Below are 14,430 nucleotides of genomic sequence, written 5' to 3'. Positions count from 1 at the left end.
CAGCCCCCAGTGTTTTCAAAGGTGAACTAACTCCACTTACAATGTAAGGTGGAAGAGATTTGGTCATACACAAACACTGTTAGTAAAGAATGTCGTGGTGCTTGTTTTTGTCTTAAAATTATTGATGTCATTAAGTATGTTAACGTCTCTGGTGTTAAGCTTTCTGTTTAATGTGAAGAGAAACCACTCTCCTTATATTTTAATCTACATCTGGAGCTTCTTCATTACGTGGCTGATAACAAAGATGTGGGGGATATGAGACAGCCATACTGCAATTTTTGCGCTCTTTATAGCCAGAAGGGCATATTGTACAAGAACAAGCCATTATACTCTGTCATCTAATACTTCCTAATGCTCTGCCTGCACCAGCCGACACACACTATCACACAACTTAACATTAAACCCCCAGAAGAACCCAATCCCACTATAAAACCATTCTTTGATGAAAAAAAAAAATGATACAAATAGATTGACAGTCTCTCCGCCTACTCACTACACCCATTTTTTTCTCAGGGCTGAAGACCCTCTGGTCCAGACATCATCACTCCACACACATGCCTGTCTAATTCTCATTCTTGTATTAATCCTGTTTTCTAAAATAATTTGCTCATTCTGTTTATTCTCAGTGCTGCAGTAACACGTGGAGTCGATGTGTTAGCGTGTCTTGTACTGGTATGAACTTTTAAAACACAGTGTCCACTCACAGTCCAGACAACAGTCGATCTACCTTGATGAAGGTGTAAAGTCAAAGTACAGACAGTAGCTCATCTGTGGTTTAACTTTTTTGGATTGTCATCCTCTAGTCCTTAATCAGTGGTCAGTGGCCAAAGGATACAGTTGGCTGGAGACTTAGTCGTTGGGCTATTCTCAGTCTAGCAGTGACATTAAAGTGTTATAAAAAGTGCACTTCCCTTGTACAAGAGCAACACACACTAACACACCACCTCCAAGTGTCAACCAGTACAATCCATCAGCCAAACAATACCTGCTACATGGTGGCCCTATAGGGATCCTAATCATTGAAAAAAGGCAAACAATGTATACAGAGAAACATATGGAATACAACAAAGTGTACCTATATGGTCAGTGGAGCTAACTAATGGAGAATGAGTTTAGAAACAAGGAAGTGGTTTTGATAATATGACTTATCTTTATAGTACACACATACACACACACACACACACACTGGTAGATTTGTCATCTAGATATTCATCATCACATACTGTCATTACATTGACACATCATGATATGAAATTTATTTATAGCACTATATTTAATGGCATAAATCCATGATCATCCAAACAATGAACATCAAATCCATAAGTGTATTTTCTCTGCCTCCATTTGGATTTTTCATTGTTTGATTCTATTTGTGTGAGCATACTCCAGGACCTGACAGCTAACTGCAGTGTGAGTCATACTCCGGCTGCACAGTATGGTCAGAACATTTAAGATCTTTAAAAAAGAGTCTTCTTTCTGATTAATGTTTATAATACTGTGTAAGATTTTCTTTGCGGTTATTTTAAAACACAACAGAACAGAATAGAACTGAACAGAACAGTCCAATGAAAACAAGCTGTGGCAGGTGTGGAAAACATTCTTTTACCACAGAGTAGCAACATCAGGAAAGAATGTTAACTTAAGTAAAATATATGGCCAGCCTACAAGTATGTGAGCATGTAATTTGTCCCTCATTGGCTGCAACAACAACCTCTTAAGTCTTCTGTGAAGATTTTACACTAAATGTTGAGTTATTGGAGGCCGTTCGGTCTCGAGGTCATTGGCGAGATCAGGTACTGATATCTGATGACTCTAAATGTTCTTAAACACAGGAGCATGTTGTATGTGTGGAAATAACTGTCCGGTGGCATTGACAAAACAGACACTAAGGGTTAATCACATTTCACCCCTTTGTCTTACCAAATAGCACTACCCCTCCATTTTGCCCAGGGGTTTGTCGTAATTATTGTTGGGAAACGTGGTAGGGCTGAATAACCCTTGAAACAAAGAGCCATGAATGACCACTGAAGTGCTGCTCATTTTTGTATGGGTTTGATGATGTTTCAGGTTATGGAAGGGTCTTAAAAAAAAGGGTAAAATTGTGTGCCTCATGCCTGTGTCTGTGTGGGTTTCCTCTGGGTGACTGTCTGTGAGGAGTGTGGTGTGTTCTCCCTGTGTCTGTGTGGGTTTCCTCTAGGTGACTGTCTGTGAGGAGTGTGGTGTGTTCTCCCTGTGTCTGTGTGGGTTTCCTCCAGGTGACTGTGTGTGAGGAGTGTGGTGTGTTCTCCCTGTGTCTGCGTGGGTTTCCTCCAGGTGACTGTCTGTGAGGAGTGTGGTGTGTTCTCCCTGTGTCTGCGTCGGTTTCCTCCGGGTGACTGTCTGTGAGGAGTGTGGTGTGTTCTCCCTGTGTCTGTGTGGGTTTCCTCCGGGTGACTGTCTGTGAGGAGTGTGGTGTGTTCTCCCTGTGTCTGCGTGGGTTTCCTCTGGGTGACTGTCTGTGAAGAGTGTGCTGTGTTCTCCCTGTGTCTGCGTGGGTTTCCTCTGGGTGACTGTCTGTGAGGAGTGTGGTGTGTTCTCCCTGTGTCTGCGTGGGTTTCCTCCGGGTGACTGTCTGTGAGGAGTGTGGTGTGTTCTCCCTGTGTCTGCGTGGGTTTCCTCCGGGTGACTGTCTGTGAGGAGTTGGTGTGTTCTCCCTGTGTCGGCGTGGGTTTCCCCCGTGTGCTCCGGTTTCCTCCCACAGTCCAAAAACACGTTGGTGGATGGATTGGCAACTCAAAAGTGTCCGCAGGTGTGAGTGAATGTGTGAGTGTGTGTGTTGCCCTGTGAAGGACTGGCTCCCCCTCCAGGGTGTATTCCCGCCTTGCTCCCAGTGATTCCGTGACCCTGAACTAGATAAGCGGTTACAGGTACTGAATATATATATATATATATATATATATATATATATATATATATATAAATTAGCAAAATTTGTCAAACACACACACCCTTGCACATTATTTGGTGCTGCATTCCACAAAGTGCTAAGGCAGTTACCAACAAAGGCAGAGGAGCAACAGGTTCTATAATGGCTGGAGAGTGCAAGAGAGAAAGAGAGAGACAGAGAGAGAAAGAGGTTCCTGATTAGTTTTAATTGATGCAGGCCTCTCTCCATCACTTTGGAGCATGTGGAGGGCAAGAGCATGCACACACATACGCACAGAAGAATGCACAGCCACAAACAAAATTTCAACAACTAGCACTTCAAAAGCACACCGTTCCGACTGCAATTAACTTCTCACTCAAAACCCATACACATGAGATGTTAATTAGAAAGTTAATGGCTGGCCTGGTCAGGCTCTTTCCCTCTCCCTCTCCCCCTTTTCACTCTCTCTCTCTCTCTCTCTCTCTCTCTCTCTCTCTCTCTCTCTCTCTCTCTCTCTCTCTCTCTCTTTCAAAACACTGCTCTAACATGATTTTGTGAGCGCTCCTAATAATGAGAACATTCATTATGCCTCTCCCAGAGTTATTCACCTGCAATGTGCCCTTATTTGGAGATGTTTCTCTCTCGTCTGTGTTTGTGTTGTTTACTCATGCAACACTAAAGTGTTCCGTTAAAGACAACTCACCTGTTGCATCAGTCATAAAGTCAAATCATTTAAAGCCATAAAACGTGCACACATTGTACACACCTTCCACTTGTGTAAAATCTGATCAGCCAACGGTTTGTGGACACATGCTCTTCCAAATTGTTTTCTAAAATTAAGTTAGCTGCAGGTTCTACAGTTACTGGAAGACTTTACAATAGAGGTTGGAACAATTCAGAGAAGATCTGATGGCATTTGGCCATAAGAGCATTAGTGAGGTCAGGTGCTGATGTTAGATGTGTGTGTGTGTGTGTGTGAGTTTGTATTCTGGGCAGTGCGTGACCAGGCCGCTAGTGTCGTGACAGTAGGTCACGGCTGGCTGTGTGCATGCACTGCAATGACCCCTCATTTCCTTGGCTGTTAAACTCCAGCTCCTCTGCTGTAAATGATCCAGAGGAAAGCAGGCCTCCACGCACCCGCTGTTTGTTTTCCCCACCAAACCTGAAATAGAAATAAGTGGGTGCTATTTCACTGTCCAACCTTATCAGATGGAAACAAAGTGCCTGGCTCTAGTAATCACTTCCATCCTCAGCTGCTCCAGGCCTGCTCATACAGAGCAAAATTTATATGGGTGTTAAGTGTATTTATCAAATACAATTTGGCAATGCACAGGAATAGCCCATGTGAGAGGCATTATAATGCTACATTGCAGCAGTGCATTGAATTAAATAAATATTCAAATTCAAATGTCTGTATCCTACAAATGTTTCTTGACACATAATAATAGTATTCAAGATCAAAGTCCCGCTCTGGGTGACTGTGTGAGGAGTTTGGGGTGTTCTCCCTGTGTCCGCATGGGTTCCTGGTCTGGTTTCCTCCCACGCTCCAAAAGCAAACGTTGGTGTCCATAGGTGTGAGTGTGTGAGTGAATGTGTGAGTGTATGTCACACTGTGGCTTTGGACCCACCGTGACCCTGAACTGGATATGTGGTTACAGTCAATGAATGAATGATTTATTGAGGTTTTCCTGATACAGAGCTAATCATCTAACATCGATACCTGACTTCGCCAATGCCCTCATGGCTCCAAAGTTCAGTATTAGAAGTTGGTTGCATTTTCTGTTTAACAACATTTTCACTGACTAATTAACATCTGGGAAGTGGAGGGCTCAGCTCATCTGGTAATGGCTTTCAGGTTTAGCATATTGTCCCAGTTTCCAAGGAGTCCCAGTTTCCAAGGCACTTTGAATAGAAATTGATGAATGACTGATGCATTGGTCTCTGACTTTTGCACATTACTGTAAGTGCTTTTTTTTAATTTTGGTGGTGAATATAGACTTAATAAGCTGGCACTAATAAAATATTATATGAAATCTGTCCATCAAAGAAAGAAAGATTAATCTTGGAGGAAGGAATGACCCTAGATCAGATCTGACAGACTGACGTGAGTGTGGAGGGTACTCAAGTCACCTGGGTCATTTACATTAGAGCTATACGTGTCCAGGGAGTGATGCTGCCATTTTTAAAGATATTACATCATTTTATATGCTATAAGAGATATAAATGATGGCTGTTATGTATCAGTGAATATTACTTCTTGGCAAGTTAACTTTTGTTTTTGTGCACTTTTGCTCGTTTCCCCATTGTGTATTTTTGCAGACAAATAGGTTGTGATCTCAGAGCAATCTTTCAGTCAAAAGAACATTTTTGGCCTGTAATTGAATGTCACATTTGCCTCATTATTGCTGGTCCATTCAGGCTGAGAAAGATGTATGATTAAAGTAAACACTGCATGCAGTGTGACGAGGATCGCTGAGAGCTCTGCCATTAGTCTGATGAATAGCTGCGAGCTGCAGACTTCACTGCTCCGCTGCTTGTTCAAGGTTACTGTTGATTTCACTGTACACTCAGACTGTTTTTCATATCAGTACAATGTTCAGTTGAAGGCGGGAGGTAGGGAGACGATGAGTGGCTGTATTTACCTCCTTCAGTTTTGATCCGCAAATCATCTTTTAATGTTATATTATTTCTGCTCATTTAATCAGGACTGCTGGACTGAGAAATAGTACTTTCCTAAAAGAGGTGTGTGTGTATGAGTGTGTGTGTGCGTATGTTTTATCGCACTTATCATATGATACAAAATGAATTTATCACACAACGCCACATGCAGTGCCAGGAGTTGATAGCTTCCACACATGCAGACTTCACTTCTCCAGACCAGGCCTTCCAAAGCATGCCACAGGAAGTGTGTGGCAGAGCTATGAGAGGACCATTCGAGAGTAGCTCTTCATTTACTCCCATTTACTTGGTGTGTTTTTGAAACAACAATAAAGGGCTCTCCAAAACATTTCCGATTACAACACTGTCGTTCTCTTCTACAGAGAATGGACTTTCTGTCATTTGATCCACAAGCGTAACAATCTCTTCATAGTTTAGAAATTAATGTTTTTCTACAGCCATGCTAAATATGACATGATAAATATGTGACAAAGAATAAGCTCAGTACAATCCAGAAGCACAAATATTTACCCAACGCTTCTCAAAATGATTTAACAGGCTTGTAAGAATGAAAGGTATAGTCTCTTGTTAACTGTGGTGAAAAGTGTATATTCACTTTACACACTTGTAAAACAACTCTTCATGAATCAATAAAACTGATTATTTGACAGATCTCAGCTGATATTCATTTTACGGAAGTTGTCTGATTTCCCATAAACTTTGATAGACTTTTTTATATTTATTATAAATCATTCTATATTTATTATAGAATATAATAAATATATTATCATTCTAATAATATTTTGTTTAATTCCCATCTCAAATGATCACCCCCCATATTTATTTGTAGAAAAAGACAGTCAATGGCTGGCTCAAGAAAACAATATAAGAAACGGAATAAGGTTTATGAGGAGAATTATAATTTATGATTAAAACTACAGCTTACTTTCTCACATATATTTATAGATATTTAGAATGCATATTATATAGAGAGGTTATGACTAGAACAGAAATATTACCCAGTAATGGTGATAATTAATGCCAAACAGGCTCTCACTAACTTTAGTCTGTAGTAATCTACTAATCTGTAATATTCTGTGATCTTTAGTCAAAGCAAAAACCTTCATTCTGGGCGAGAATTTTTTTGAAGAAATTTATCAGTGCAGATCCTACAGGCAGTACGATTGCGATTGTTTGAACGGCACACCGGCCGTCATGTGGGCACATGTGTTGTCTCTTAATTTCCTGGGATTCATTGCATGTTTAGCCAATCAGGAAGTGGCCCAGGTTTCCCTACTCTAAACAGCAGGATAACTGTCAATACATATCAATGATCCAGACCAATGATTTCAGGAAATCCAATCTCTGTACTGCTCACAGGCTTAGTCCAGGTTACACACTAGACAAAGGTGGGCAGAGTAGCCAAAAATTTTACCCAAGTAAGAGTATTGTTACTTTAGAATAATTTGATTAAAGTAAAACTAAAGAGTAGTCACCCAGTTAATTACTTGAGTAAAAAGTACTAAGTGCAAAAACCACCCAAATATTGAGTAAATGCTGAGTAACCTCTTTGTTAATAAATCAGGATGCCAAATAACACACCTGAATGCACAAAAATATAAAACAGCAATGAAAATATTCAGAGCTGGAGAATACCTCTTAAACAACTAAAACAATAATAAGTTAAATCTTTGCAAAGTAACGTAATTTTAATTCAGCTGTGTTTCTTCAGGTTGTTGTAAAACGCCGTTGCTTCTGTGCTTTTTTCTGCCTGTGTTTGCTGCAGGGATTTTGTGTGCAGTCATGTGACGGCTTGGCTCTGTTTGATTGGTGAAATGGGGTCAAACATTGCTATTGGCTACATTTGATTGGTGAGATGCAGTCATGTGACAGAGACTCTGTTGGAAGTCTCGTCAAAACAAAACAAAACAAAACAAAACAAAAAGATTGCAGATCGGATGAATCGATAAAAATAAGAAGCGAATAGCGAGCAGAATATAGCTCGGTGTAACGGAGTAAAAGTACCACTTCTTCACAAATATACTCAAGTAAAATTAAAAATATGCTGCATTAAAACTAATCTTATAAATAAAATTTATCCAAAAAGTTACTCAAGTAAATGTAACGGAGTATATGTAGTGTGTTACTCACCTCTGCACTTAAACAAACATACTACACTTACAGTGTGGTCCTGGTTCTAGAAAACATTTTTTACAATGAAAACACACTTTCATTTGAAGATCTTAGTCTTCAAAGTTTTCTAGTGTATGAGCATTAGTTGAGTTCATTCATTCATTGTAAGCGCTTATCCAGTTCAGGGTGGTGGTGGGTCTGGAGTCCGGAATCACTTGGCACAAGGCAGGAACACACTCTGGAGTGGGTGCCAGTCCTTCACCGGGCACCCGACACACACTCACACCTACGCACACTTTTGAGTCGCCAATCCACCTACCAATATGTGTTTTTGAAACCAGAGCACCTGGAGGAAACCCACAAGGACAGAACACACCAAACTCCTCACAGTCAGTGACCAAGTGCGGGACTTGAACCCACAACCTCTAGGTCCTAGGAACTGTGTGACTGCGACACTACCTGCCGCACCACCGTGCCACCCATTAGTTGTGTTTAAAAGGCACTATATACTTAACTCATAGTCATTGACGCATTGAAGTTTCTTGTTTGTTTCACTCTGAGATCATGTTTGTCTTATTTTAATTAGCAATGGCTGAAAAAGTATTAAGATCTCATTACACCTTGAGCTTATAATCACTGGGAAAAACTGACTTCAAAAGTTAGCCATGCAGTTAACAGGCTCTGCTAATCACCCATCAGCTAACAAGGATAACATCTCATCTCAGGATTGTGACTGAGTGCTTGTCAGAGAACTAGGCTCTAAATCTAGAAGCTGTTGGCCTCCTTGTAAACTCCAGTTTTATTTTAGAAAGTACAAAAGTTCAGCGAGTGATGTTTTTCTTAACAAAAAAGAATGAAGACCTGTGGAGACTTGGCATAATCATCGCTTCTTCTAGACTTAGCTGTTGACCTGAAAGTATTTCCCTTGTTTGGAGAGTCTCTATACAGCTTCATACAGAGCTAGGGCAGATTTTATTTTAAGGCTTCCTTCTTGTAGTTTAAATGAATGTAAGAAGTCAGAAATACCCTTGTGCTGGTTCTAACTGATAGCTATTTATGTTTTTAACACTAACATATATAAATGTAAAGGACTAAGATTAGCAATGTTATTATTAATTCATGTTAAGTGCAATATATGGGTGAAAATTATGTACATATGCATTAAGGCACATTCCTGATATGTTAATGTATATATGTGATATATGTAGATATATGTTTGTGCCTGGGCTCCCCCTACAATTGCAGAGTATCATTCACTTTCACAGCACTGTCCTGGGATCAGGGGGAGGGGGGAGTGATAACTGGTTTCCTAACCTCCTCTAAAAGTTACATAGTGCAGTTTCTGCAGTGCTAAGCCCAAAGTGGCAATGGCAGAGGCTCTATTCTCTTTATTGCAGGTCAGTGAATCAACACAATGATATCGGAGCTGCAGTTTTAAGGTAAAAACAAGTGTCCCTTTAATTAAAAATATATCCTGTTTTTCTTGCTTTATCTGATTGTAATGGACAAAAGTGGATCATAGGCAAAGGCTGCCTTACCATCTATTTTGTTGGGTTTAATTTCACAATATATTTAAGGAGATGTATTACACAGGCAGCACCATCTGTCCTGTTACTGTCCATCATCACTGGCATGATTTTTTTTCTGTCACATTTTGTTGCATTGGCTTTAAATGGAAGCAGCTGATAAGTCATATGAGTTTACTTTTATTTGCAAAGTAATTCCACTGTGCAGAACCATATTTATTATTTTACCTGCAACCAAGTCATTAGGGTGGTAGTGCAACAGGTAGTTGCCAAATGTAAGCGGTGAGAAATTATCCACAGGTGTGAGTGTTTGTGCGCATTGACGAGTGTCTTATAGACTGGAACCCCGTCTTGTGTGTGTTTGTGCCTTGTTCCAAATGCGGACACACACACTTAAAGAGGACAAATGAATGAACAAATTTAATTACCTAAAATAATGCTTAACTTTATATATTTATATTAAATAATTAAAATATAGGGTGGCACGGTGGTGCAGCAGGTAGTGTCGCAGTCACACAGCTCCAGGGACCTGGTGGTTGTGGGTTCGATTCCCACTCCGGGTGACTTTCTGTGAGGAGTGTGGTGTGTTCTCCCTGTGTCTGTGTGGGTTTCCTCCGGGTGACTGTCTGTGAGGAAAGTGGTGTGTTCTCCCTGTGTCTGCGTGGGTTTCCTCCGAGTGCTCCGGTTTCCTCCCACAGTCCAAAAACACACGTTGGTAGGTGGATTGGCGACTCAAAAGTGTCTGTGAATGTGTGTGTGTGTGTGTTGCCCTGTGAAGGACTGGCGCCCCCTCCAGGGTATATTCCCACCCTGCGCCCAATGATTCCAGGTAGGCTCTGGACCCACCGCGACCCTGAACTGGATAAGCGCTTACAGATAATGAATGAATGAATAATTAAAATATACGTGTGTGTGTGTGCTTCCCTGTGAAGGACTGGATAAGCAGTTACAGATAATGCACGAATGAATTAATTTAATAATATTTGCTTGTTGTTTTTTTTAATCAGCATATGCCAAAATATGCACAAAGCTACAAAAATTAAAATGCAGCAGCTGAGAAAGAAATATTCAGAACATCTTAAAAGTGGTATATGCCTACTGCCAGCATTATTAACACTCATCACAGTCATATTCAGCCCAGAATCCAGACACTCAGCCTTCCTCTTGTCTAATAGCTTCTTGTCAAAAAGTTTTGTTGTGGCCCGGTCTGATTGGCTTTTCTCCTACAGATGTCAAGAACATGCACATTTAAACAAGTCTTTAGTATGTATCTCTCTCTCTCTCTCTCTCTCTCTCTCTCTCTCTCTCTCTCTCTCTCTCTCTCTCTCCTAGTGCTTATCTCTTCCTCTGTCTTTCTCTTGTCCTCCACTCCTATTCACTTTCTCTATCACTCTCTCTGTCTGTTCCAGTTCTGTCTATCTTTGCCTCCCACTCATTTCTCATGCCAGTGGTGTGTGTGTGTGTTTGGAGTGTTTTTGCTTGTGTTTGGGTCCACAAGGAGCCACTACTCACCCTCCTGGGGTTAAATAACACAGCCACAGGGGTTCATGCTGACTGCCTGGGGTCAGAGGTCAGCAATCGTGTGTTTTCTTTGATCTTCCCTCTGGTCTCATGATTCTCCTGTCAGCCATTCAGCAGATGAAGACATAACAACAGAGTAACACTGACCACAGAGTTAATAAAGAGTTCAGCTGTTTATAGGGGTTGGCTAGCATAACGGAAAACACTGCAGCACTCCACATGGCAGATGAGTGTTTCATGGGCAAGACTCCTAACTCTGTTTTCACCCAGCTATGTGACATGAAATGAAATGAAATGAAAAATTAAATGTGCAATTTTTTTGTTATTGTACAACGAAATGTCTCTTCCGCTTTTAACCCATCTGTGGCAGTGAACTTACACACACACACACACACACACACACACACACACACACACACACACACACACACACACAAGTGAACTAGGAACTGTGAACACACACCCAGAACAGCAGGCAGTCATTCCTGGGGAGCAGTTGTGTGGTCAGTGCCTTGCTCAAGGGCCCCCAGCTGTGGATTGAGGGAGGAGGACAGTGCTGTTACTTCACTCCCACAAGCCCTCAATTTTCCTGCCGGTCATGGGAATCAAACCAACAACCTTTCCGTTCGGGAGGAATTGAGCCACTGCAATGAGGGAATACTTTACGTCATGACTGTAAAATACTGACAATCTAATCAATATAAATTGAATATTGCTCAGTGTAGCTCTGTAGTACACAAATTAATGTCACAAATTTTGACCAAAGCAGTGTTACCCATTGTTCATTCACTATTTTCATGGTGCAGTATTAGAGAGGCGTGCACCCTTGAACAAGTGTACTTCTGTGATAATATCAGAGGAAGATATTTGGCTGTTCACTTCTGTGGTTTCCCAGCCTTCTCCCAAGTTACATAGTGCAGTGTAATAATTCATAGTGATAAGATTTATTAATCTATCCTTGTACATTCTGACAGATGGCATCAGCTTAATTAAAACATGACAAATGGACACATGAACTCGTTTGAACTTTCATCAGTGTTATTTGGCTTTAATTTATTATTATTATTTTGTTTGCTTTTAAAAATGGCTGAAGTGTTGGAGTTCTGGGAAGATGGCTGTAATCTGGAGCTTTTAAAGGCTCCATTTATGTGGTTCTCCTGAGGTTTGTTAGCTGGAGAGGAGAGAGCAATGCTTAGAGGAACACTGCTTTACAGCAGATTGTGTCTACAGTCTGAAGGGTCTTATTTTAGATTGCTGCACCTTTGCCAGTCTCCTTCACTGTGCGAGGGTGAAAAGAGAGAGAGACGGGAGAAATGAGAGCCATTTTTTGAGTGTGTGTGTGTGTGTGTGTGTGTGTGTGTTGTGTTCCTGAAAAATAGAAGCTTTTCCAGGAGAAATTTGAGCTTGCCAGAGTAACCAAATATAACATCAGGAGAAATTAATTGGTCGATGACAACAAATTGCTCCTTCATGGAAGTTAGATAGGAGAAAATCCACCTCTTTCTATTTTCTCTGGCCTTTCTTTTCCCTCCATCTCCATTTCCATGATTTTTTCCACCTCTTATCTCTTTTTCTCCCTTCTACTGTTTCTGTATCCCATCAGATGGATGGTAGAACACGTATCAACAATATGTTTAAATTGACAGGACACAGCACATGGGATGTATTATGCATGAGTGTCATGTAGCTGATGTGTATACCAAAAAGGCCATGTAGCTGACACACACACACACACAGTCAACCATCCCTGACCCACTTAACACACAGCATGAGGGTCCTCTCGAAGTCACACTGTGGGCCAGGTCAAGTAATGTTTGGGTTTGTGCACCATCCATGTGCTTATCATGCCTACCACTGAGAATCATCTGTCATACTCACAGTCCCTGTTATTCCATTCAGTAAAAGATTAGCCTGTGCAAAATATAGACCCTGTCTTCCCTGCATGATTAGAATTGTCAAAAACAGGACCATGCTTCCAACCTTTCTAGGTTTCTATGACTATTGGCTCGTTCTGCCATCTTTTCGATGAATAAAAGACAAGCATTGGCAATCCACCATTTGTCCAAACATTGCCTGACAGTTTTTACTGAAATACTCTCAGCCTACACTTATTAAAACTTATGGTCATTGCACTTAGTACACTCCCTGTGGCTGCATTATTTTCTTCTGGGTCCACAGGTGTGACTGGGTAAATAGGTAATGCCCTGCAATAAATGTGCTCCAAGGTGTGTTTCTGCTTTGTGCCCAGTGATTCCAGGGTGGGATTTGGAGCCACTGTAACCCTGATCAGGATGAAGTGATTTTAGATGAATGAATGAATGAATGAATGAATGACACATAAAATGTTGTCTCTGAAGGTATTCCATTGTGTACATTTTTGCATGTCTTGGTGCTAGAATAGTTAACTTTGGTATATGAATGTTTAGACTTTTAAATATACAACTAAAGCATTTTAAAACATTTAGCGCAGCAGGTAGTGTCGCAGTCACACAGCTCCATGGTCCTGGAGGTTGTGGGTTCAAGTCCTGCTCCGGGTGACTGTCTGTGAGAAGATTGGTGTGTTCTCCCTATGACTCAAAAGGGTCCGTAGGTGTGAGTGTGTGAGTGAATGTGTGAGTGTGTGTCACCCTGTGAAGCACTGGCACCCTCTCCAGGGTGTGTTCCTGCCTTGTGCCCAATGATTTCGGGTAGGGTCCGGACCCACCGCGACCCTGAACTGGATAAGCAGCTACAGACAATGAATGATGAAAAAACAATCCTTCCTTTCAACCTTCAAGATGCCTTTGTGTAAAACTGACTTAGGAATAAGCATGGCTGCACACAGGAGTAATAAGGAATAAGTATGGCTGCACACGTTTCAAACCAGGAAACAAAACAGTGTATTACATAAAGCTAAGTGTTATTTAACATAATCAGTTGTGTCAAACTGAACTGATTGCCATAGTTGCCTTGAGGACTTGAGTGGTCAGTTTTCTGTTCAGCTGGACCCTGTTTATCGTTTTCCTCTCAGAGGTCCAATGGATGCTAAGGGATTTGAGTAGCCTTCAGATTTTTAGGCCATGAGTCGTGCTCCATCAGAATGCTGGACGACGTTAGCCTCTGGAGGAACAGGCCTAAAGCAGCTCTTCTATCAGCTTTGACATTGCTTTCATATGGAAGCGTGCTCTGTTGTAGTCTGTGCCAAATGAAAGTGTATAGGCAACAGACGTTTTAGGCATTTGTTGATTCCGTGTGAGACTGTGAGTGTGTGTGTTTGTCTGTCAATGTGTGAAATTTCCCCAGGATAATGGGAAACAACTCAACTCAATATTACACTCTCAGGAAAAGTTTAATGTATCGACATGATACTCATACACTATACGGCTAAAAATGACCCACTCACCAACGTTTCTACTGAACTGATGTGTATTACGCAGTGTGTTCGCCTCGACTGCTGTAACAGCTTCTTTTCTTCAAGGAAGGTTTTGTATGGGACTTTAGAACATTGCTCTGAGTATTCAGCCATGAGAACCTTAATGAAGTGCAGTTTGAGGATTAAAAATGCAACTTTAAGGTACGTGTATTTTGGACACAGAAGTTCAGTTGTGCATTCCCGTCTGCAGAATCTCCATAGCAAATGATGTAATGAACTGGGACAACAACACATTCCGAAGTTTGGACTTAAGATGTTTAAGCTCTCCAAGCACG

Source organism: Hoplias malabaricus, chromosome 4, assembly GCF_029633855.1.
Source record: "Hoplias malabaricus isolate fHopMal1 chromosome 4, fHopMal1.hap1, whole genome shotgun sequence".
Taxonomy (NCBI): Eukaryota; Metazoa; Chordata; class Actinopteri; order Characiformes; family Erythrinidae; genus Hoplias; species Hoplias malabaricus.
Note: the sequence above shows the minus strand (reverse complement) of the source record.